Source organism: Taeniopygia guttata, chromosome Z (genome assembly GCF_048771995.1).
Source record: "Taeniopygia guttata chromosome Z, bTaeGut7.mat, whole genome shotgun sequence".
Classification (NCBI taxonomy): domain Eukaryota; kingdom Metazoa; phylum Chordata; class Aves; order Passeriformes; family Estrildidae; genus Taeniopygia; species Taeniopygia guttata.
This window is the reverse complement of record NC_133063.1, coordinates 50,696,664-50,721,215: the sequence shown is the minus strand read 5'-3', so window position 1 is coordinate 50,721,215 and position 24,552 is coordinate 50,696,664. Positions and strand designations below refer to the sequence as shown.

General features: G+C 38.4%; 1 long non-coding RNA gene across 1 annotated transcript; it reads right to left on the bottom strand.

The window, feature by feature from the left end:
- Positions 1 to 2,100: 2,100 nt before the first annotated feature.
- On the bottom strand, positions 2,101 to 23,662 carry LOC115491176 (uncharacterized). Its single transcript, XR_012052984.1, has 7 exons — positions 23,423 to 23,662; positions 18,737 to 18,771; positions 9,016 to 9,130; positions 7,843 to 7,899; positions 5,832 to 5,862; positions 5,094 to 5,142; positions 2,101 to 2,462 (listed from the first exon to the last, which is right to left on the bottom strand). It is a non-coding gene; the product is annotated as an uncharacterized lncRNA (long non-coding RNA).
- Positions 23,663 to 24,552: the final 890 nt, after the last annotated feature.

Here is a 24,552-nt window from a genome sequence, read left to right as displayed (position 1 = left end):
TAAAGCTATACACAATGAGGTAAACTCTCAAAAACATTCAGATAACTGAGCATCCCCCCACACCATTCTCACAGGCTGTTTGAGCACTGCAAATGTGAGTGAGTAAGTAGAGAAGTAGTATATCTCAGCCTTCCCAGTAAACAGACAGAAAAGGACATTGCAGAGAAACTTTGGCCTTCAAATACTAATGTTTGGTCTTGGAAGGACTGATAGATGCAGCACCCATGACCTCTCCTGCACACTGCTTTAGACAAGGCTGGAGGAACATCAAGAGCTGGGGCAGTGTGGTAGTTACTAATTTGAAGGCATGACAGAATGAAGTGCAGAGGTCAAGGTGGACATGGAGGCCACAGGCACACCATGCAGGGCAGCTTGTCTGCCACAGAACTATGAAGCCATCAGATATAACAAGGTTTTTTGTCTACTCTCCACCAGTACTTTTGTGGTCAGCATCTTTTCACTGCAAAGACAATGACAGGGAGTGATGCTTAAACTCTCCCCTTGGGCACAAGCATCCAGAAAATTTAGTCTCACCCCATTGTTAGCACAATGGACAAAAAACCTGAAATATCCCACTTGGTGACAAGTGCTTGCTGCTAAGAAACTGGATATCCCCTAAATCATTAGTTTGAAGTGTTTACCAAATATGCAGACGAGGCAGCTGGAGTTTGTGGACAGATAGGTGATGTGGGTGTACATGCAGGTGCTTGTTGTTAAAGGTCAGCTGCAAGCAGATAAGCTCAGCAGCCATACTCTTGGTTGAAAATAAAATAGTAGAACAAAGAAAGCTATTCTTGTAAGGTCAGCACTGATTTCCAGTGGAATAGTCAAATACTTTGATTTTATAATCAGGTTACTTCGCTTTTGAAGCTCTCAGGAGAGCCCACATCTTGCAGATGGCTACATCTAGATAAATGCATTGTTATGCTCTTGGTAAAGCACCCGAGTGACTCCTGTATTGACACAGCACATTATAGCCTGACCCCAACTTGCACATATTTTGCAGTTTCTTTGCTGTTTAAGCACCTGGGTTAACAGGATAAGGGTTAGTTAATTAAAAAATGTCTACTTTTTTTCAAGTCTAGACACCTTAAAATTAAGGCAAATCCATTGTTCCTGCAAGAAGTTGAGAGCTCTTGCAAGTCAGCCACAGAGATAATAATGAGGATGGTTTTGCAGTCTGAAGCAAAGACTGGAAGCACAAAGCGCAGGCAGATCAGGTCCTCAGTAATGTCTCTTTTCAGGACAGAATCAGCATTTGTTAGAATTAAATCTGGCCTTCAAATTTGTCATCTCACAGGCCCTATACGTCACTGAAAATTTTTACTCCTGCCCTAACTATGTATTAGGTGAGCAAAGTCTGACTGCAGTTGAAAACTTGGGAATAAGCACTTAACCAAACCTTTCCCTACCAATCTGATAAAACCAGAGAGTGAGTGAACATAGTCCTGTTCTCTGCCACAATTTATGCAAAAAGCAAATTATCAAGTTGAGAAAATTCTTATGAGACCCACAAATCTAAAATATGTACAGAAACAGAGTGGCAGGGATTTTAAATATGCTGGTGCTTCATATTTTCATATAATATCACACAAACTATTGAGGTACAGTTTGAATAGGTGGATAGTAGAGAGAGTTAGTAACTTCTGCACTGTTGGGGCTAAAGGTTCTTGGGGGTGTCAGCAGTACAAACTGGTGTGCAGTCAGGAGTCGAGTTCCTCAGCATTTGATACTGTTTAGCATTTTTCTAATGAGATGAACAGTGGGATAAAGCGCAGTCTCAGACATGCTCATAGTGTATTTGGGAGAGCAGTTTACATATTGGAGGAATTTCTACTCAGAGGGATCCAGATAGATAGGAGAGAGCAGCTGATGAAAACCTCATTAAGTTCAATGAAGTGAAATGCAAAGTCCTGCAGGTAGGATGCAACAGCCCACATAGTGGCATGGGACAGGATCTGGCTGGATGGAAAAGAGGTTCTCAGGGAGGACAGGGTCCGTGGTGTGCCCTCAGGTGAAGAAGGCTTACTGTATGCTGGGCTGCCTCAGCAAGCACACAGGCACTAGGATGAGGAAGATGAAATGAACGGGGTCTATGCCTTTATTAATAGTCAGCTCTTTATTAAAAAGTCAGCTCGGCAGGGGGCTCAACAAGGAGCTCGCCCCCGCTGTTGTAGCTTCTCCGGCCGCCGAAGGGTGAGCAGGCGAGCAGAGTCTGTCCCTGGAGTCTCCGTGGCACGCTGGTAGCTGGAGGTGAAGAGGTGTGCAGTCCGTATCTGAAGTCCCAGCAGACCGTCCTCTCTCCTTTCCTCCCGGCACACTGGTAGCTGCAGGGTGGGGGGATGCGCAGAGCCTGCTGCCAAAGCCCAGCAGCAGCTGTCCCTCTCCTTCCCTCCTGGCAGCACCAGGAAGTGTCTGACTGCTTTGCTCCTTCTTCCCACAGCCCAGTCCAGTCTCGTCCTCTGTAGGTTATGGTGACAGGTCAAACACAGACTAGGGATGGGGTTCCCTTTTCCCCAACCAGCACACCCATCCAGCCCCGTCCACTGTGCCCATCTTTTCCATTTAGGGGTGTTTTTCATCCCCAAAACCCCCTCACACGATTCCACTGGATTATTTTGCATCCCAGTCCTAGAATGGTAGTGAGGGTGGGGGGAGGTAGGTGATTCCCAGGAACAATTAGCTAATTAACATTTCAATGTCAGTACTTAGCCCAAGCCAAGTGTTCCAGCCAGGCTGTTTTGTTCATAACAGAAGAGATTGCTATACTTATTCAGGCCACACTGCAGGACAGATAGGCCCAAAACTGGAGGAAGCACAAAACTGAAATTGAAAGCTTGGAGAAAATCTAGAAAATAACTTCAAGATGGTTGAGGCCTAGAATACATGACATACAAAGAGAGACTAAAGGAGGCGTGTGAAGGATGTCCAGCCTCGAGAAATCTTAGTCTGGCTCTTCATGCTTCCTACAGGTCCCTAATGCCAAGCCACAGAGAAGATGAGGTTTGACTGTTCTCAGGGATAGAATAAAAAGCAATGGACACAAATTAATGGAATTCTGTATTTATATTATATATGAGGTACTGTCACTTTTGGTCTCGTTGGGACCTTCCTAGATTGAAGAATGTTATTTATTGTAACTACAGTTAGCTTATATTTTTATGAAGCATGAAATCAAGAAAGAAAAGTTTCATGCAAGCTCATAATAACATTCACATAAAAAGGACAACTTAGTCCAGTTGGATTTATGAAGTTATCACAGTGTAATTAATCTCTTGTTACTATTACTCAACCAAATTAAAGGGTAAATCCAAAGTAATTATTTTCCTAAAAATTATGGATTCCTTCTGCAAGAAAGAGGCCTTGTTAAACAATAATGGGCTTTTAATGGGTGTATAGCAATTACATCTCTATTACAAGGGTGCTATTGCTTTATGAAACAAACCAGAAAAGCCTGCTTTTAAAGCCACATCACTTATGCACAGAGAGCAAAGAAGTGATGACCTTTAATAGTTCTCTGTTCAAAAATAACCTCTAAGACCAAGAAAACACTGCTGAGCTGTCTTACTAGGGTCTCCCATGAACCCCTCCTCCATTAACAGAAGGAACTAGGAAACATATCTACAACACTTTGGCTCCCTTGACAATTCCAGATGCCTGGGGTACCTCCAGCACATAATGAAATGAGGTTTTGATCTTCAGCACTAGCTCTGACCATGGGTTTACTCTAACATCCTGTCTATGTGATCCATTAGAGTTAGATTTCTCTTCCTCACGGCTAATACATGCCCCAAAGAGCTTTCTCCTGAAAATAACAGATATTTCGATTCAGCAACACATACATAGAGTGTTGTACTTCTGTATTGTATAAATATCTTCCTAAAATGCTGTTATATGCACAAGGTGTTTCACATCCAGTTCCTTCCCCTTTTCATTTATGCAGGAGCAGCAAACAATACACCATGCATGTGGTCTGTGCTGCTGGCCAGAAAGACATTTTTCTTTTGCTGCTACTGGATGCTGCAGTTACAGTGCTTTAGAGCTACTCTGTATGGTGTTCTATAGAAGACAAAACATGTTGTAGTCGCCCCTCCACACACACACACATTTTGCCTCCCTGGGCTTGCAGAGAGTCTGCAAAAAAACCACAGGAGCATATTTTCCTTCTATTCAAAACAAGCTTCAGAATCCCTGCTGCAGGGTAGTAAAAGTTTCATCTTTGTATGCATTTAATTTTTAACATATACATTATTTACCATGTATCAGACCAAAGACAATTTCCTTCATGAGTAGGTTTGGCTGAAGAATTAAGTTCTGTTGCAACAGTGCTCGTACATGAATTCTTAACATCTAGGAAGAGTTCTGAATTCAGTATTAGCCCCTACAAAATGAGCCTATGGAGGCAATCAAGAAGCCCAGGAGCCTTCACTGACCACTCTTACAAGCAGGAAGAGAGAAACTCCACCAAACTGTCAAAGTGTCCTCAGTACATAGCATATCCCACATGTGATGTTCTGTGCTTAGTAAAGTAATGTAAAACACTGTAAAAGCACAGCCTTTTTATACATCAGTAAGAAATGTAAAGCATATCTAGATTTTCTGTTGAAGCAAAAGTGCTAGTGTTACCACTTTTAAGAACCTTGCTCACTGGTTTCGCAAAGAAAATGAAGCTATTGGTGCCCTCCACCAACTCCCAATGACAAAGTCAGCTTCTCACACTCTCGCTTATTCATAAATAGTGTTTTCTGAGTTCTCATTTGGAGCAACATTTGAAAATATTCATTTAACATCAAGAGATTTTAAAAATGACCAAGCACACATTTGAACTCCATTTCAATGAAATTCAAGAGGAAAAATATGATCACTGATCCCAAGTCATCAGTCTGGCTATTTTAAGACATGTTTGTCTCCTTGTTACTATAACAAAATTTTGTTTTCACGAGGGGTTTCTGCTTCATCTACTCTAGGCATAAATTGCAAGTTTTACTTACCATATATCCAGGTGGGAAGCTTCACCTTTATACCAGCTGAATACTACCTACCACGAATGAAATTACACAGAGGTCAGGCACAGGCCTGTGTAGCTTCCCTACCTGTATTCAATCCTCTCTTGGACTCACTCATGCAGCAGGGTCATTTCTACTGTAACATAAATGAGGAGAAATATCTTTATTTCAGGCAAACTACTCCAGAAAAGGATAGATACCAGGGATGCTTTTTCTAGGAAGTTAGAAAGGGTAGCTTTTGGGCTATTTCCCCCTTTGTAAATAAAGAACATGTACTTTATGCAGGAGAGCTTGAAAGTACATATGAACAAACACAGAAGGACTGAAATATTAAGGACAAGAATAAGAAAAACAATCTGCTCCTAAAACCATTCTGAGAATCTAGGAAATTCAAAATACAAATTTAGGAAAAGAAATTTAAGCTACTTGGTATTACTCAGCTGCAGTGGTATGATTCACATGACCAGATATTAAACTCATTGGTTACAGTCTATTTAGGAAATACAGTGGAGATATTACATGGTTTAGAGCTGCAAAGAGTTCAGAAAAACAGAAGCTTGATTTTATGCTAATTCACATACTAAAGTACAAATCACAAAATGGGAAAATGCTAAGACAATATAATAGACTATTGAATAGCCTAAGGAAATAAAATAGCAATCCCCTTCCTTGTTAAAATATTGAGGGAAAACATTCAGCTACAGACTTTCAATTTAGGAGGTTTTGGTGCTCTACAAGTACAAATACAAGTCAATCAAGTAGATGTAATTCCAATTATGCTTTCCCCATATGGAAATATAATACAGGTATTATTAATATACTTACTGGGTTCTTTAAAAGATCCATTCTCTCAAAGCTGAAGACAAAAATTGAACAGAAATCGATATTTAAGTACAAATAACAGTTAGGAATTACTTTCGTTGCTGCATAGTCTTTCCAGCAAACAAGTTCTTGAGTTAGCTGGGCACTCTTCACACCAATGTCTATTCCACCTACTCTACATATTACAGGCAGTGAAGTTTGTGCCAATCTGATTTGTATGGAACTTATTTCTTAACTGGCCATCTGGAGGACAAATTAATTTTTAGTTATTACTTTAGTTATCTAGTTATTTAAGTTTAACTTTTAGTTTTTAGGACAAATTAATTAATTTTGAGAAGATATTAAACATCTATAGGGTATATAATAATAACTGCACCTTGCCAAATATAACTCCTGTAGTTGTAGCCATTTTGTAAGTATTTAGATGATGACATTCTTTGCCTCTTTTTGCAGCTCATGAATTATGAAGGAAGAAAAATTGTCTTCTACATCCCAGGGTTATCAGTAGAAATCTTGCAGAAATCCTGGGACTGATACAATTTGGTTTAATAACCAGAACAAATGCTGATCAGAAATCCTTGGGATTCTGGAAGAAAAAAGTACTTGAAATTGGCCAAATAAGGCTTTCCTAAGTGCTCCAAACTGATAACAATTTCTGAAGGTGGCTGTTATTATAAAAAAACAATATCAAGAGGAATGAATTAATTTGTAATTGTTGCGCATGAATGTGGTATGGAAAACTCTTGGCCACTAGAAAGGATAATATTGGCTAAAAACATGGACAAAAGAAGAAGGAAGTTAAAGAAGTCAGTGAAATTCTCTGGCCATTAGAATTAAATATTAAAGGATAAAATTATTTAAACTGGCCACAGAAAATAGTATTTAGCCAATAGTTATTAATTTGGTAAAATTATTGAGCATGATAACTGCTGATAGGCAACACCAGAGTAATTTATACATCAATGTATAAAAAATGTATAAAAAATTTTAAATCCTAGCAACATCCAATATTTATCAGTATAATTCATTGGAGGTGAAAATGAGATGTGAACTGATCAGTTACATAAGCTGGCTGTGTGGCTTCCTAAAGTAGCTTTGCTTCAGCAACATCACTTTAACACAGCTAAATTCTATGCCAGATACCAACAAACACAGCTGCCAGACACAGTGTTAGGGTAGGAGATGGTATCCTGGAAAGCACCAACACTGGAAAGCATATGGGAACTTTGGTGCCTGTGCAAGAAGCTAAATGCAATTCCCAGATGCATTAGCAGGAAACCTGAAGGTGGGAGTAGGGAAGTAATTTAATACAGAAATTGCAGAGCCTCTCACTATAATAATCTTTCCAGATCTGGTGTCAACACTTTCTTTTAATAAGGAAGCTGACAACTTTGAAAATTGAGATAGAGGTCTGCAGTAGTGATTCAGTAAATTACAATAAGAGACGGAGAAAGCTCAATTTATTCTGCTTGTTCAAAAAGTCTTGCACAATAGGCAGGGCAGAAAACTTTCCAGTAAGATCAGAGCATGTGAGGGCATGGTACATCATGAAAGATACAGTCTGTCCAGGCTTATGGCACATGGAAAAATTACTTGAACTCCAGACTTGTGAAAACATGACTTTTGAACCATTTATTGCTTTCTAAATTTTGGTTAGAAACTCAAAATCCACTATGAATTTTTTTGACAGGAACTAATCGGGATGCAAATTCTTCAATTCCATGGAAGTATCAAAGGAAGATCTTTCTAACAAACAGTGACTCTGCAGTTCAGGGAAAAAAAAGTATCCTTTGATGTAGAATGAAAGACTATTTTTTCTTTTGGCCTAGATTTTAAAATACACAAAATTCTACAACTCTCTAACTTTTGAAAAGTTCCCTGTCACATGTCTTGAGAAATGGAAGAAAATTTTAGTGAACAGTTGGGGTATAACAAATCAATTTATACTCTGATAGAATATTATCTTTATATTAAATTTAGAATCTTAATTTCTAAATAAAAAGCCCCATATTACCTGAATTAAAGAAAAGTAGTTGCAACAGATTATCTTCTGATCCTCCAGAACATGCCACTAGTAGATGAAAAAAGCACATTTGTTTACCAAGTGAGTCCTGTTACCTTTCCTGTAATGATGAAATTCTCCCACCTGACCTGTATTATTACTTCACTGAGTTTTGGTGAGCTAAATTTACTTCCATTGCTAAAAATGTCTTAATTGTCCCTGGAGTGGAATTAAAATGCCTATAGCAAAATAATTGCAAAGGCATGCAGGAAGAATATGAAGTCAAGCATTTTAGAACTTGTAAAGGAGCCCTACAATCTTGGATTTGCAGTCAGATGCCTGGAAACATAATCATAATCCACAGAGGGAAAAACAGGAGCAAGTAGTCTTTTGTGGATGTCACAAAGGAACATCTTGTAAGAAATACTTTCTTTCATGATTTTTCCACTCTCAGAATCTGAAAGCTATTTCAGGAATTAATGCTTTGAATTTGCTCATGTATGTCAGCAGCTGGTCATTTAATAATCACTTTCACAAGCAATAAAAGAGTAGTGAGTACATATTCTCAGAACAACAAATTAGCTTAAACCAGAATTTTTATTTATTGGAGTCCTTTGTTTTTCACTACAGAAATATTTGACTCATGCAGTTGATTTTTTTCAATACAGGGAAGATGCACTTTGTAAAAACATGTCATGTCATTCAAGACCACATATTATGCATGACAAATAGACTGTGTCTCTGTATAGAGAATATCCATGTTTTTTTCAGACAAAAACTGAATTGGCATTGCCCCTGACTTTCTTTCAACAATAAGGCATCCTACTTTGTATGGCACAACAATTATGAGTGATGGTGAGTCAAAATCTCTTGTCAGGTACAGCAGCCTAAATTCTGGATTGCTTTAGGGACAAGTGAGAGTAACTGAGAGCAGTGTTCAGTTTATTGTGCTTCTGTTTCTGAGACCTTCCTGTATCTCATGAGCCTTTAAAACCTGCTTGAATTGTTTTCTGAAGAAAAAGTTACTGTAGAAATGTAAGAGTCTGTGAAGGCATAGTAGCTGTGACCTTGTGAGGGATTGCACAAACAAAAGAACATAAATTCTTCCTGAAAACTGTATCCTGTTGGAATCAACTGTCTGATACTACAGAACCTTTTCTGTGATGACTTAAAATTGTAACTTACTTCTTTTTTGGTAGAAAGTCACAAATTTTCTGCTGAACTATTTTTCATTCTATATTACAGTGAAGTTTCTTCATTAACAGCTTGTTATCGTATTTATCGCAGTTTCTCTTTTGTCCTGTGGAGGAAAAAATACATCTGTGATCCTTTCTTGCTGCTTCTAAAGCATATGGTTTTAGGTAAGCTGAAAGGGAAGAAGACATATATAAAAAAAAAAAGATTGAACATGACAATGCTCATTAGTAATCTTTAAAGTGAGATAACAGGGTGGTTTCCTCTGTAGGAAATACCATAAAAGAATATGTAAAAATTATCCGCTGAGAGTGCAATCACATGATTCCCATGGGGAAGGAAAAGGCCTGGTTGTTTAAGGTTACAGTTCAAGGGACAGAGCAGTTGATTTCTGTATCCCATCAAATCTGAGAGCTTGAATTGCACTTATAAGACACTCTAAACTTATACCACAATGATAAGGTGTGGCTGCATGGTCAGATCACAAGACTAAGGAAAAATACCAAGCATTTTGTATGTCAAATTGCTTCTGGGGAAAGCAAATTATTAATAATATAGCAATTATTTTTCCCCAAATTTCAGCTGAAATATATTATGTTAAGAAGTAGAATTTGTGCAGCTGCCTGTGACAGCACTCTCAGAGGCATTTATCTCCACTTTTCCAAATGAAGCATGTTAAGAAACTAGCTTTAAGTGTCAGCATTACAAAAACCTGAAAAATCTTTTTAAATAATAGCAGTCTGTAAAAGAATTGGGAAAAAATATGGAAGGTATTTCACAAAATTTCCGCCAAATGCATTTTACATTACACTGACTCTTCATTTAACTATATAATATAAATTTAAAACTGAGGACAGTGTGGTGTTATCATCAGTTGTTTAATAGTATAGAGCATCTACTTGAATAACAAAGTAAAATTATGACAGTATGTTCCCCATGTGAACAAAATTAATATTTTGAAATAAACAAATATGTTCAGCATATCCACGGCTAGTGGGCTGGAGTTCATTTGTTTGGACATCTCTGGGACACATTTTCCTGGACCAATGACTCATGATGATTATTTCTGGAACTCTGCAAAGAGAAGGCAAAGGCTTGGGAGGACCTCATTATCTCAGAGCATTGAAACCTCTGAAAGATGAAGTTCAAGTCATGCTTTTTCTCCTAACCTAGTACAAATTCCTACTTAACAAAAAAGGAAAGACTATTTATTTGTTGGTGTTGTTATTATTAATTATTTATTTGGTATTTAAAACTTATTTATTTGATTACTAATAGTTCCATTCTTGGCAATGTAAAATATTTATCAAGGCCTCTCAGAGTAAACAGTCAAGCAAGATGGTCTATGCAGAAATAATTTGAGTCCAGCCAACATATCTGACACTAAATGGCTATCTACAGACTCAAATCTGCAATGAGCTGTCCTTTGCCAAGCACTCTCACCTTGCTCCCATTTCTTCTTAGTGGCTGTAAGGGATTAATGAAGAGAGGAAAGAAAAAACACCACAACTACAACACTAACACCTGAAATGAAGGATGTTGAGGGGTCAGTTTGTGATACAAAGAAAAAGGTGGAGACCTTGCCTATTTAACTAGCGGGTCTGTCTGACAACAGGTACATTAGTTTGCTGGTTTTCAATTTTGTTTTTTGCATAATTTCTAAGACATTTTCTTTCAATATCTTCTGCCAATTCTCTCTCTTCCACCCTATATAAATCCAGTGGTTAAAGTAGCACCCAGGGTGTAGAACAGATTCACAACTCCTTTGTCCAGCTTGGAGGAAAGTTTTGATATCTTATTTGTTAGGCAAGCATCTTAAATTTTCTTCCCTACTGAAGGAACAGCAAAATAGGAGGCTGAAGTAGAACAGATGAAATTCAGAAGGGGTAGGAGAGAAGAAAATGGAAATACAAGTCTGAAAAGCTCAAATTCCCCCATTCTGTGGAAGACTTGGCTGTTAACACTGCAAGGTGACAACTGACAGCATGGTGACATTGATGCTCATGCACTTAAACATGTTACTGATGAGCTGACCCAGTGAGCATAAGGGAAAGGCATTAATACAGGGAAAGAATGGTCTCTAGAAGATGGTCAGTGAGGACATCTTCATTCCTTCTGTCCAGCCTCTGGATCTGATCTTTAAGTTCTGTCTTTGCCTCTGACTTTTGAGACTCAAATCACAGTTGCCTAGCTGCAGGAAAAATAGAATCATTAAGAGGAAATATTTTTAACAGTGATCTGAGGAACACAACACCACCAATGAGGAAGGACTTAACTAAAAATAAAATAATCAAACATCCTAGAATAACTTCCAGACTGTTCAATTTTATAAATGAGGACTACTGGCAGAATGTCTGCATCTCAAGGCATACTGTTTACTAAATTAAACATCAATAACCTCTACCCTGACATAATATTAATAGAAAAGCCTGTGCTGGAACACTTATTTGATCTATTGTTCTACTTTTTTTTTTTTTTTTTTTTCTGCGGGTGATATTGGCAGCTTTGCTTATTCTGAAAGGAAAATTTCCAAAAGACACTCTTGCCCTGCCAGCACAATGTTTATATTCATGCTACAACTTGTTGGCACATAATACCGAGTACTCTGAATGATTATGCAGTATTGCATTTCTTCTTAATGAATGAGGCACATTCACAGAGGATTAATACTAGCCTTTAATTTGCCTCCCAAAGTTATTTTTAATTTTATTTCTGCAAAATATAGAATATTTAGTTTTCATAGCAGTATTCTGCTTACCCTACAATAGCCATCTAAAATTAGAAATTTATTATGAGGCATTTGTATAGTTTCCCTTTATAATCAATGATCTAACCATCTATAAAGGCATATGAGCTGAATTTTCTTACAACGGGTCCCATGCACCTCCAGTGTAGGTAGAGGAAGCAACTAGTTCTGAACTGCCAAAGTTAGGTGAGACAGATCCCTGACAATGGCTGGGTAATCTGTACCAAGAGAAAGCTCCAACATACAAATTATATTTATTACTTCAGGGGAGGATGACTGATTTTCTTTCTTGACAGTCATCAGTCTTTGTTGGGTAAATTCCTACAAGTGATAGAATTTAAGTGTGAAAAAGTATTTTTTTGAGTTCATGGAGTAGTTCCTCCTGAATTCAGCTACTTTTTCAGCTGACTGAAGAAGCAAAGGCCAGCAGAATCACTTTTCCAGAATTACAACCACTGAAATATTAGTGTTATATAGACTGAAATTGCCTATGGAGTCTTTTTGGCACTTCACAACAAAAATGGTGTTTCCATCACTGAGTTTAGAGAATACTAATATATTATTTTAGAAAACACATGCCTAGTCTGGATTTTTAGCTCCATAAATTGCATGAGAGCAATGGCAAATGCTGATTGCCAGATTCCTTCGTGGCAGTTCCACAAAAGAAGTGATATTACATGGGAAATTAGAATATTTGGGGAATAATTGATGTCTAGATGCACAGAGGCAAAACAAGTACTTAGTGGCGTCCACCCTGCGCTCTGTCCACTTCAGCTACCTGAGTTAAAATGGGCATTTGGATGTGAAAACACAAATAGGTAGAACCAATTGGCCCTTTTCATGTTCATAAATAGTAGCCATCATGTATTTTCCTGATAGCCAGAACCCATTCCCCTGTTTCTTTACAACCCAACAGAAGCTGATGACATAAACATATCCTTTTCCTAAACACTTGGGTTGTATGTGATTTAACCTTTAACTCCCACTTGTTGTAAAAGGTTAGATGTCACATATTTCTTGCAAGCCTTTGGCAAGGGTTTGAATATGTTTTTGTCCCTCTTCCCCTAAGTAATGTAGGCTGCAGTTGCAGAAGCATCATAGGCAGGTTTCCCTTCCCCCTATCCTTCTGGCCACTTCCTCCAAGCTCAAACAGGAAAGCAGGGACAATGCAGAGGGACCAGCCACAGGCTCACATTAAATCTGCAATTACTTGAAATGTCACTTCCTGTTTTTGAAGCCCACAAAAGAATAAATACCCTTCTGGGCTGTACTGTGAAGCCAAGGGGCCCTGGCGTGTGCGCTGCTGCCACTGCTGGGTCTGGGGGCGGGAGGAACACAGGGATCTGCCACTCAGCCAAACACTCCAGTGCTTCCAGAGGTGACCATCTGTCTTCCTCTAGGGACTTATAAATGCTATTTGACCTGTGTAAATGGGATTTTTTTTTTTCCCCACTAAGACTGCTACTTTTCCCTTAGGAAAGAGCACTTTGATATGGAAGGAATTTTATATGTATTAAAGGCCAATTTTCACTGCCACTCTTTATGGAGTTTAATTTTGCAGATGTCTCTGCCACTTTGTGCCTCAGAAACATCTGTGTAACTCTTTTCAGTAGATCCTGCTGAAAAATAACCCTCCACACAGTTCTCCCCCTAATGTTTGAGGTGAATTTTTCCAGCTGTATGAAGTATTCTGGTCATGTTCACCAAAATGACAGCACAAAGTGGGCTTGAACATAGGCCACAGAAAGGGGAGAAATGGGTTAAGTCAGCAGTAGCTTAAGAGAAAGCTACTTATAGAAAGAACTGTGGTGTTAGTGTAAAGGATATTTCAACTCTGTAAGCAGTATTGAAGCTGTTGAATAGGAATTTGCAGTAAGTTCTGGCATCACATGAATGCTTTCCCAATCCTATGTGTAGACCAGCTTCTGTTCTTTTGGAAAGTGCAGAAGAAAGCTCTGTGAAATACCTCACCTCTCTCAGAAACACAGCAAGGTACACTTCCATGTCTAGCTGATCATGCTTTGCCAGATTGAAATATACTTAATTCACAAAGCAATACATTTGAATGTTTAATTGTACCTTATGACCTAAGAACACCAGATCAGGCATAAAAGGGAAGCCAGTGCTGCTGGTTTTGAAAGGCTGACAATGGAAAACACATTGCCAAAGTGAGCAAATGTTGTGTAAAGTCAGAAACGGTTCTGTGAAGTAAGTACTGCCTAAACTGTTTTCAGAGAAACACTACTTCAAGAAAATTGCATAAAGTTCTTCAGAACTATTTAAAAATGCTTTCTTCATATTTTTCCTGGGGAACTCTATTGAACCCAGAAATTTACCAGAATTTTTAATTTCTTGCTTTTTTCTACATTTATATTTACCACATTTTCTTTCTGCAGATGTTTACCACATCTTACCACCAGAAAGATGTTCACCACATCTTTCTCTCTGCTGCTTTTTCAAATAGTCAATAAAGAAGGAGAACAAGCACGAGGATCTGATGAAAAATCTCAATTATTATGTTTTGTTCAGGGTTTGGTGGTGATGCTAAAATGTGACTGTTTTTCTGATATCAAATTGCACAGGGAAGAAGGGCTGGAAAGTTGTCTGATGGAAATGGACTGTGAGAGACTGAAAAGTTAATGGTTAATGACACAAAAGCCTTGCTTATTTGTGGATTTGGCAGGGTGCTTTGCTGAGGCCAGATTTGCAGCCCCTGAGGAGGAGAAGGTGAGATTTTGGGCATGTAGAGGCAAGTCTCTGGTCCACACAAGAGAGAGAGGAGGTCCCAAGCCAGAAAAGAGGCAGACCCTGCAGAGAAGGAATAGTGCCTTTTATCATGCCAGCTGCCTTCCCTTACACAAACTCAGGCTCAGTTGTAAAACTCCCACCCTGCCCCCAGGGAAGGCCAGCCACATTCACAGGAGATATTCACAATCACAGGCTGGCCTAGAAAATTCATCCTTCTGAGAGTGCATAGTTGGCTGAACTACATCAACTTGAGAGGTGGCTTTCATGTCCTAGAAGTTGTAAACCACCAAAAACCCCCAAAGTGTCCCCAGATTCATCCTTCAGGACTTCCACCTGAAAGGTCCCCTCACTAGGGGAAGTACACAGTCATTCCCACCTAAACCTGAGCATACATTAACCCATTGGACTTCGTGCTTCATGGGGTTCCCCCACCCCTGATGGATTAAGACAGTGACCATCACTTCAACAAGACAGTGACCATCACTTCGGCCAATAAAATTGCTACAACCTAGTCTTGCCGCTGGGGTCTCAAATGGTGGCTGTACACCTTTCTACTCTTACCCATTTTTTCTTTCTCTTCTTCAATATATTTCCTTAAGTGCTATTTTTATGTTTTTGTATCACTATGTCACTATATATATATCACTATATATATATATATATATATATATATGTATATATCACTATAGATAACAACCAAAAAGGTTACATACCTGCTTTTCATTGCAACCAAATTGTTCCAAAATAAACCCTACATGTGTATATATATAAATATATACATACATATATACATGTATATATATATATATACACATATACATTTGTAAACAGCAATCATTCAGTGTCATTTCACACTAATGGGATTTATTAACAAGTACCTGGGTTATTTTTGCCTTCTGGGGCAGTTTGGGGGTGCTGATCAACAGCCACTGAACATGAGCCAGGGTGGCCAAGAAGGCCAGTGGCATCCTGGCCTGGATCAGCAACAGTGTGGCCAGCAGGACCAGGGCAGGGATTGCCCCCCATTGTACACTAGTTAGGTTTTACTTTCCATACTGTGCTCATTTCTGGGCCCCTCAACTCAAGAAAGATGTTGAGGTGCTGGAGCAAGTCCAGAGAAGAGCAACGAAGCTGATGAAGTGTCTGGGTCTCACGTTTGATAAGGAGCAGCTGAGGGTGATGTTGAGGCTGGAGAAGAGGAGGTTTGGGAGAGACCTTATCACTCTCTACAACTGCCTGAAAGGAGGCTGTAGTGAGGAGGGAAACAGCATCAACTTGCTCCAGGATGGATTTACATTGGATATTACAAACAATTTATTCATGGAAAGGTTGCCAAGCATTGGAACAGGATGCTCAGGGAAGTGGTGGAGGTACCATCCCTGGAAATATTTTTAAAAACTGCAGATGTGGTGCTAAGGGACATGGCTTAGGGGTGAACTTGGCAGTGCTGTGTTAACAGATGGATTTGGTGATCTTTCCCCACACAAATGATTTCATAATTTCATAAAGCTTGCTACAAACCTAGTTTGGTTCCTGTTCCAAGGGAACCCAAATAAGAACATAAGAGATTCATTCCCTTAGGGCAAGGCGTTGAGAATTTCACCCAACTCCTTGCAGATCATCTGCCTGCTCAGAAAAATCTGGCAAAAGCACTTTCCAGAACCTCAGAGCTGCCAAATTTCAAAAAAATTTCCCTGATTCTCCAGGAAGAGTTTGGACAGGCTGGTGACCTTCTTCTAAGGGGTGAGTTGAGGGGATGGTGAGGCAGGCAGGATCTGCAACAACTGCTTTGCAACCACTGTACCATCCCACAGCAAACAAACAAAATGGGCAGGGAAGGGACCTGTGCATTTAGGATACTGAAGCCTTCAAACACAAGCATCCTCCCATAGCAATGCTTTCTCCAGCTGGATGGTTTTGCAGGTGACCAAGGTAAAAAAAAAGTGAGACTTCCATGTCCTCACAACTGGATCAGTCATGTAGGACACTGGAAGTCCAGGGCACTTTCTCCTTCACTGACAGTATTGGAATTTAGGGATTTCACCCTATGCTTAAATCAAATTTCAAAATACTAAGTCCTCCACACCACAAATGTTCTTACAGAAAACTCTAAATTGTATAGCACTGTAGAAATGCAACACATGCTGCTTGGAAATGCACCCCACACCATGTTAGGCATTCATATTTTCATTTAATATTTTCTACCCTACTGTCATAGTTTATTCCCCATTTTCAGATATACAGTAAATTCATTCTACCAGTACTCCTCTGATACTATTAAGAATAAGGCTTTTTCCTGTAGAATAGATTTTCATGTCTTGAACATATCTATGCTGGGAATTTAGAGTGAATAAAGCCTTACTTAAATGCCTGGTTGGCTTGTGACCATAACCATAATAATGAGAGCAGAGGTGAAGCTATAAGAAAATCCCCAATATTGTGTACAATTAAAACCAGTAATTTAGCAATACAAACAGAAGTCTTGAAGATATACTAATGGTGCACCTTTTTTTTCCATTTTTTTGCTTTTTAAACTTTTTTTAATGGTATAAATTTCATGAACAAATATTCCTGCCCAATATATTTTAAAGGCTTTTTGGAAAGCCTGCATTGTTTCCTGCCAGCTCATCTGCTGGGTCTGGAGGCTTTCTGTTCTTAGACAAACTTGTAAGAAAGATCATGTCAATGTTAGGGATGACAAGTTTTTGATATTGTTAGGGAGCTGGAGCCACGTGCTCCTGAGGGCTCTCAAGGCCCACAACAAGCTGCAGAAGCCCTGTGGCAGAGTTAAACTAGGCATCCTAGGGTTTGGATACTTCCTACACATTAGCTGACAACCTACTAAACTGTAAGATTAATAAATTAAATTTGAACCCTCATCACGTTAGAAACTTCTGTTCCCATTACCAGATCCTTCCTCTGTGGTCTTCCAGTTTTAAGGTCACTTACTTAGCCAGGACTCCCATGCAATGGGAGATTTGAGGGACACCAATTCTTCCTGGTTTATTTTGGGGAAAAAAATTTAAAAGCAAAAAATGTTTTACATTTTTCTGTAAGCTCAGGCATTCCCTCTCTGAAGAGACTATAACAATTTCAAGAAAATTATATGTTTATATTTCTAATTAAAATAACTTCCTAGGGTCAAGAAATGATAATTAACTTCTTCATAGTTTATATGTTTTTAGACTTCAGGGAAGTCTTCGGGTTTTTGGGTTTTGTTTTCTTGGTTGGTTGTGGATTTGTTTGTGCTTATTTTGTTTGGTTTAAATTTTTTTGTGTATGGTTTTTTATTTGGTTAGTTTCTTTTGTTTCATTTTGTTTTGCTTCATTTTTCTGTTTCTCTTATTGAGTAAAAATTTAAAATTAGACAAGCCTACAAAAGCAGATGCATTGATACCCTTAGATACCCGATATGAATGTGTTGACTCCCAGTGGGTTACATAATTTTAGGTTGTAATCATTAATGTGGTTCCACAACAAAAACAGGTATTTAGAGCAGTTAAAAATCAGACACACAACTACAACTGGGAAACTCACAGGAGATATCTTTTGACTAAGCACAAATTATTTCCACTAGAAAAAGAAATGGAATTTTAAGAAATGATAATTAGCAAAAAAAGTGTAAATATCAGATGGAAGAGCAAAGTTTTCACTCTAATTCTCACCACTTTTATTAAAGTTGACATGTCTACAGATTACACTCATTTGCATAAGTCTTTGAAGGACTTTTTGGATCTTATTTCATTGATCATATATACATATTTATAACTGAGACTAAATGCAGAGATTTATATTTAGCCAGCCATTCAGTTCTGGGGATTTGATCAAACTTGAGTTCATCCTTTCAGACATTCCCTTAAGACTATAATATGACCACTCTTCAGAACCACAGGATTTAGGAGACTTGGTGATTTAACAGGCTTACTGCTAGTTTATAGAAATACAATTGACATCTGCAAGGAATGCTAACTTTACTGAGTAACTTCCATGCTAGGAATCTGTAAGACCAAATTCACTGTAACAATCACTGTATTTTCACATTGGTTCTAACTAATGTATTTTGAACTGTTGTTTTATAATACACTGCCCCAAATGCTATCTAAATGAATAGCAAACTTCAGTATTATCTCACAGTAATGTTCAGTTATCCTTTGGTTTAGGTAAATATCAGCATCCAGGAAGTCATTGACATAATTAACTTTATTTGTGAGTACTCACCAAAACAGAGGTCTCAGCTCCTATGGTAAGCTGCTCTATTAAAAGAAAAAAAAAAAAATCATTAAATTCAGCATTTCAGATTGTATTGATTCAGCCTGGAAAATCTGTACAAATAATCATGTGGAAATACATTCCTTTGTTCCTCACATCTCTGACTACATTAGATTTTCCTATTATTATTATAAAACCATGCCATAGTTTTTTAACCAATATCTCCAGTTAAAATGTATCCCTACCTTTTAAGGATATTTAATTTCCTTGTGGAGGCACAAAGATGAGTAATATTTTTGTTTTCAAGTGGGTAGGAGTGGCTTCTCAGATTTCAACATATGCTGGGGAATATTCAAAGCCATTCATAAACAAGAAGATTATATGAAGTCTATAAATTATTAAGGGTCATCATTGGCCAACCTTTATTCTCATTTCCTTTTGAAAGGAATAATGACTCTGTTATGAAAAAATTTCAAAAGTATAGGAATGTGAAGAATAGGCAGCCCAAATCTGTTTAATAAAGACAGATTAAAGTCCAGCTGCACTGTAATTTATGGGACACTGTGAATAGTATTGAATAAGCATTTATATAAACAACAGTGTTTATATAAACAACAATCAAGCATAGAAAAAACACAATTTCTGGAAATTTCAGTTTGTTTGCCATTAGTTTATACTTGTGTTATACATGAAGTACCTTAAAAAATATAAAGGTGATATGAAACTTCTGCCAAAGTTGGCCTTCTAGGAATACGACTTGTCTATTTTGCAATATCCCTCACAAAAAGAAATTAAAAAGCAAACTCTAGCCAAAATTTTTTTAAGAAGTAACAGACCTTTCTATTTTATTTGGGCTGCTAGCTAGGTGATCCAGTAGTCTTTAATTCACTTGATAACTTACTGTAGAAAAAGCAGACAGTAAAACAGGAGTTATCAGCTAGGACAAATTTTGAAATGTTCCTGGCATCACAGAGTACGATGAAGCCCTCGTGTAATGTAATTCAACATGGCTCAGTTAAAATTACCAGTAGAGGAACTTTATAGCTTGGCAAAGATTTAAAACAAATATCTCAGAACACATGCAGCCTTTATGAAGACTCTAATAACGTAAACTTTACATTTAAAACCAAATATCACAGAATCACAGAAAATGCTGAGTTGAAAGGGACCCACAAGGATTATGTAGTCCAAGCCCTGCCCTGCCCCAGGAGTCACACCCTGGGCCTCAGAGCACTATCCAAACAGTCCTTGAACTGTGTCAGGCTTGGTGCTGTGGTCACTTCCCTGGGGAGCCAATTCCAGTGCTCAGCCACCCTCTGGGAGAAAAACCATTTCCTGATATCCAAACCAAATGTCCCCTAACACAATTCATGCCAGTTCCTCAGGTCCTGTCATATGGTTCGTGCCTACATAAAATGGTTCCCAGCTTTTTTCCCAGCTACTCCACTTTTGCAGTCACTTGAACATGCTGAAGCTTTACACAGTCTAATTATGAAATTGTTGTTGTTATTTTATGCCTATATCTTTACATGAAGGCACATTGCAGGCTTTGTCATTGTATAATTTCGTTCCTGTCTTGCCAGATTTCATTTCATCAATGTAACACGTAAATTACAGCAGCTTGCAGCCTGCTCATGGCAGCGTGTGTGGAAGTCTATGTGAAATTAATGGGGTTTCCTGGTCTTTGAAGGGATGAGCAGAACAGGATGGAGAGATGTCCTACTGGAAAAGAGAAAAAAATATTTTAAAATATTCTATTTATTGTAGATTTTATTTCCTCAGTTCTGACATTGGTAATAATCTTCAGGAAACTAAGTGATGTCATTTCCTTTCTACAAGCAAGTTACATAAATGCTGGAATTTAGCCACTTCAAACAGTGTTCAAACAGGTGGCTGTGTGTTTAAGTGCCAAAAAAGTGAGAGCAGCCACTTGCAGTAAAAAATGGTACCCCACATATGGTATAATGTTTATTTTATAACCTCTCTCATGGACTTACATGGCTCATTTTTCTAATTTTTCCAGGCACAAATCCCTTTGGAAGTAGCTGCAGAATACCAATATAAAATAAATTAAAATTATATAAATAAATTAAGTAACCTGGGCAGAACAAAGCTTAATGTCTCAATAGATACCATTTAGAAGAGAGAACAGAATACAGGCAGATTTCAATATCAAACATTTCATTTGTTTAGTTACTTCCACAACTGAATTTTGAGTACTAAACCTGTAAGACTTTAAAAAATCCTATTTGACTCAAAGTCTTCAAAAAGCTTGGTAATTTAATTAGAGGTGTGACAGCAACCCACACCTCTAAACATCAACCCATATTTACACTAAAAAAAAGAAAACCTGTCTATAAGGCTGTGACCTAAAGCTGGATGCTGTACCCAGCACACAGCGTGAGGAGGTGCAAACATCAATTTTGTTCTTGGAAACAGAGCCATAAGAACAAAAACCAGTATTACATGACTAACCTTCCCAGAAAAGCTCTCACAGCGCTGTGAGCACAGTGTTCCATGTCAGAAAGGAGAAGGGAGACGGCACAAAGGAAGAGACCATCCTCCATGACACACTGCACGTCACCCCAGACCTGCAGGCAGTGCAGCTGCTGGAGGCAATTCTGCGTCTGCCTTTCTGTCACATGCCACTCTTTGCATTTTACTTCTGTGGGACTCAGAATAAGGAAATACCAGTGGGCTATCTGTAGCATCATACTGTGTCAGGAAGAGAATCAAGTGGACCCTAAAAGTACAGGGCTAATATGAACAAATCAGAGAGGCCATCTTCTGGATTTTAAAAATGCCACAATTCTTTCCAGCACCAAAATCTTCCGAATATAACCATGCACTGAAAACAGTGGGTAAGATGTTTTTAAAAAGGGGTTGAAATTTTTCTGACTGTTAAAATCTAACACGATGGGAGAAGTCCCTGACTTCAAAAGTAATGGCAGAAGGCCAAAGCACAGAACTTCTGAAGTTTCTATCCAGGCAGTTTTGGGGCTACTTTCTTTCATGTCTGCATTATGGGAGAAAGTTTTGTCCTGGCTCCAGAACTGTTCCTCCAGTGCCATGCTCCTGCCATATGAAGATTCAGTTCTTCAGTGTGGCAGACTGATTTTTCTCAGGTGGGAAAATCAGTGGCAGAAAACTGGAGGTATATTTGCAGTTTAACTTGATTTACTCATTTACTGCAGTCTGGAAATGGAGGCAACCAGAAATACATTACAGGCAATTTCCTTTTTCAAAGGTTTCCACATACAGCACTGCCCAGTTCCCAGGAAACTTTTCTATCTCAACAGCCCCTTCCAAATGCCAGGATAAAGTTAAAAAAAAAAAAAAAAACCAAAAAAAAAAACCACCCAAAAAAACAAGAGTTCTCTTGTGGATGCCACAGCTTATTTCAAGGACCTTTGCATTGCACAACAATAAAACTTATCTTCAGAGTAGATAGGGGCACTCCATTTGAATTCCTGGTAGCAATGATAACAAATTGAGTCTCATGATATTGCCTACTATCATATTAAACTTGCTGGACAAGAGTCACTGAAGTTTCCAAGGAGCTGTGCATGAAGGCAAAGATGTTTCATTCCAGCACAGTGTGGCATGAAGTTATTTGTCCATCACTCCTGTAAAGGTCACAAACTTGTTAACCTGCTAGGAACATAATTCTGTATAACAACAGCACAACTGTCACAACCTGCTGTGCATCTCGGTTCTTGATTCAAACACTGCCATAACAAAGATCACTCTATACCACAGCAGCCAAAGTCACCACTTTACCTTACTTTTACAGGTAACAATCCATTTTTAATAATTCAGTATGGCTTTTTGTCTCCTTGCATTACAGTCACGTAGAAAGAGAATCTCTTTCTGGATCTCTACTCCTTGAGTAGGGATATATCAACAAAACAAAGTCTCAGACTTTAGTTGTCCATCTTCTAATGGGACAGAAAAAGATGGTCAGAGTTCCTAAATTGTCCTATATCACCCAATTGTATGAAAGAAGTTACACAAGATCAGGATGTCCGTTTAATTATTTGCATGAAGCAGCATGGTGTAAATACCCTGCACAGGCCACAGTTTCATGCTCAGACTGTCAAAGCAGATGAGAGGAGGGGAGGGAATATAGGTATTGCACAGGGCTCTCCATCCTCTAATTCTGTCCCCAGAGAAGGACACCATGTAACAGTCTGCTCTAAGAACACCATGGAGCAACAAAATCCAGTGTAAGCTCTTGCTACGGCTGTCAAAGCCAAAATTTAATCTAAGTTATTTATTCAGTTTGTCATTCTGGTCTCACTGCAACAGGGAAAAGAAATCACTTGGAAGAAGGTACAAACAGGTGCTGGAAAATGGCAGCTCATTTGTGTTTCCCATGGGCATCACTGTCTTTTTCATCTCCAAGGAGACTGATTGACCCTCTCTGCCAATGCACCAGAGGCACAGAAATCACTGCAGTGAAACTTCGACTCAGAGCTCCTTGATACAACTCAAACTGTTAAAGAACCAAGAATCAATACACTCTGCTAAAGAAACAGAACCAAACACACAAACTATTGCTGCAATCAAACAACTATTTTTTTTTACTTAAGGTCTTGTGACTGTTTGGAATATGCAATGTTCTCCATTCAGGGTGTTTCTCCCCTGCATTCTGTATGCCTTTAATTGCAAAAAACAGTTTAGAGATCCTATTACCTTAAGGTAGAATTGTGTCCTCAGATGTTTTTATGCTTCTTTTGGGCTCTGCTGCCTGAACTCCACCAAATAGTCTAATAAGTTCCATATGCCCATTTTTTTGAAGAGCACATTTTCAAAGCAGCAAATGTTTTGACGGATTGGCTCACAGAGAGCCTGAATGCTGTTATACACATCGTTTAGCATTCCACAAGGCCCCCACTGTTAAATTCTGGGAATGTGGCCAGAGTGACCTACCTAATACTGCACTAACTAGCTTTAAAAAAAAAATAAATGAAAAAAAAAAGAAAATAAGACATTCTTAACATTGTGCTTTACTAAAGCATATTTGGAATTTGAATGTATATTTGCTGCCCTGGTAATTTGTGTCTGAGGTGTGTGGAAATGTAACTGACACATATCTGGACCTACAGAAAGAATGTTTTGCATAAAAATAAAAATATTTTTAAAGTAGCTCACACATATCATCTAAAGCAGAAGCTGGGGCCCCTGTCTTGCAAGAAGCAAGAAGTTAAACACCACCTGAGTGTCTGAGTCTCCCACACACAGTGAGTCCAGGCAAACACGGACCTGTCCAACACTATCTAGAGAAAAAACAATTTGTTAGAGTGCTCAACACTTCATTCACAGCAAAACCAAAAATATTTATGAGCATGCATCAAACACATATTTCCTGTAATTAAACTATATATTATGAGTGCATACAGGATTGAAAAACAAACACTAACGTGTATTTTTATTAAGGAAATATTCTAGTATTTTTTTTCAAAGAAACAACAAGGGTTTTGATTTTTCCATCTTCTTTTGCTATTGAAAACTTTGTATTTCTCTCTTCATGTACTACTCCCAGGTCAAAACATTCTGGAAAGCCCATGTAGTTCTGCTACATTTTTTACATGTTCAAGACAAGGCACTTGAGCAGACTGAGAAACAAATGACCAGTTTAATACTGCAGCCTCTTGGCTCCTGTGGTGAAGCCAAATGATGCTTACTTCTTCAGGCAGAAAAAAAATAAAGAAAGTAATTACAATGTATTTGTTTATTTGAAAGGAGAAACTTCCTGACCTAGCACATTTATTCTGTGTATATAACCAGCCAAAATTCAGTATCTAACATTAGGCCAAAGAGAG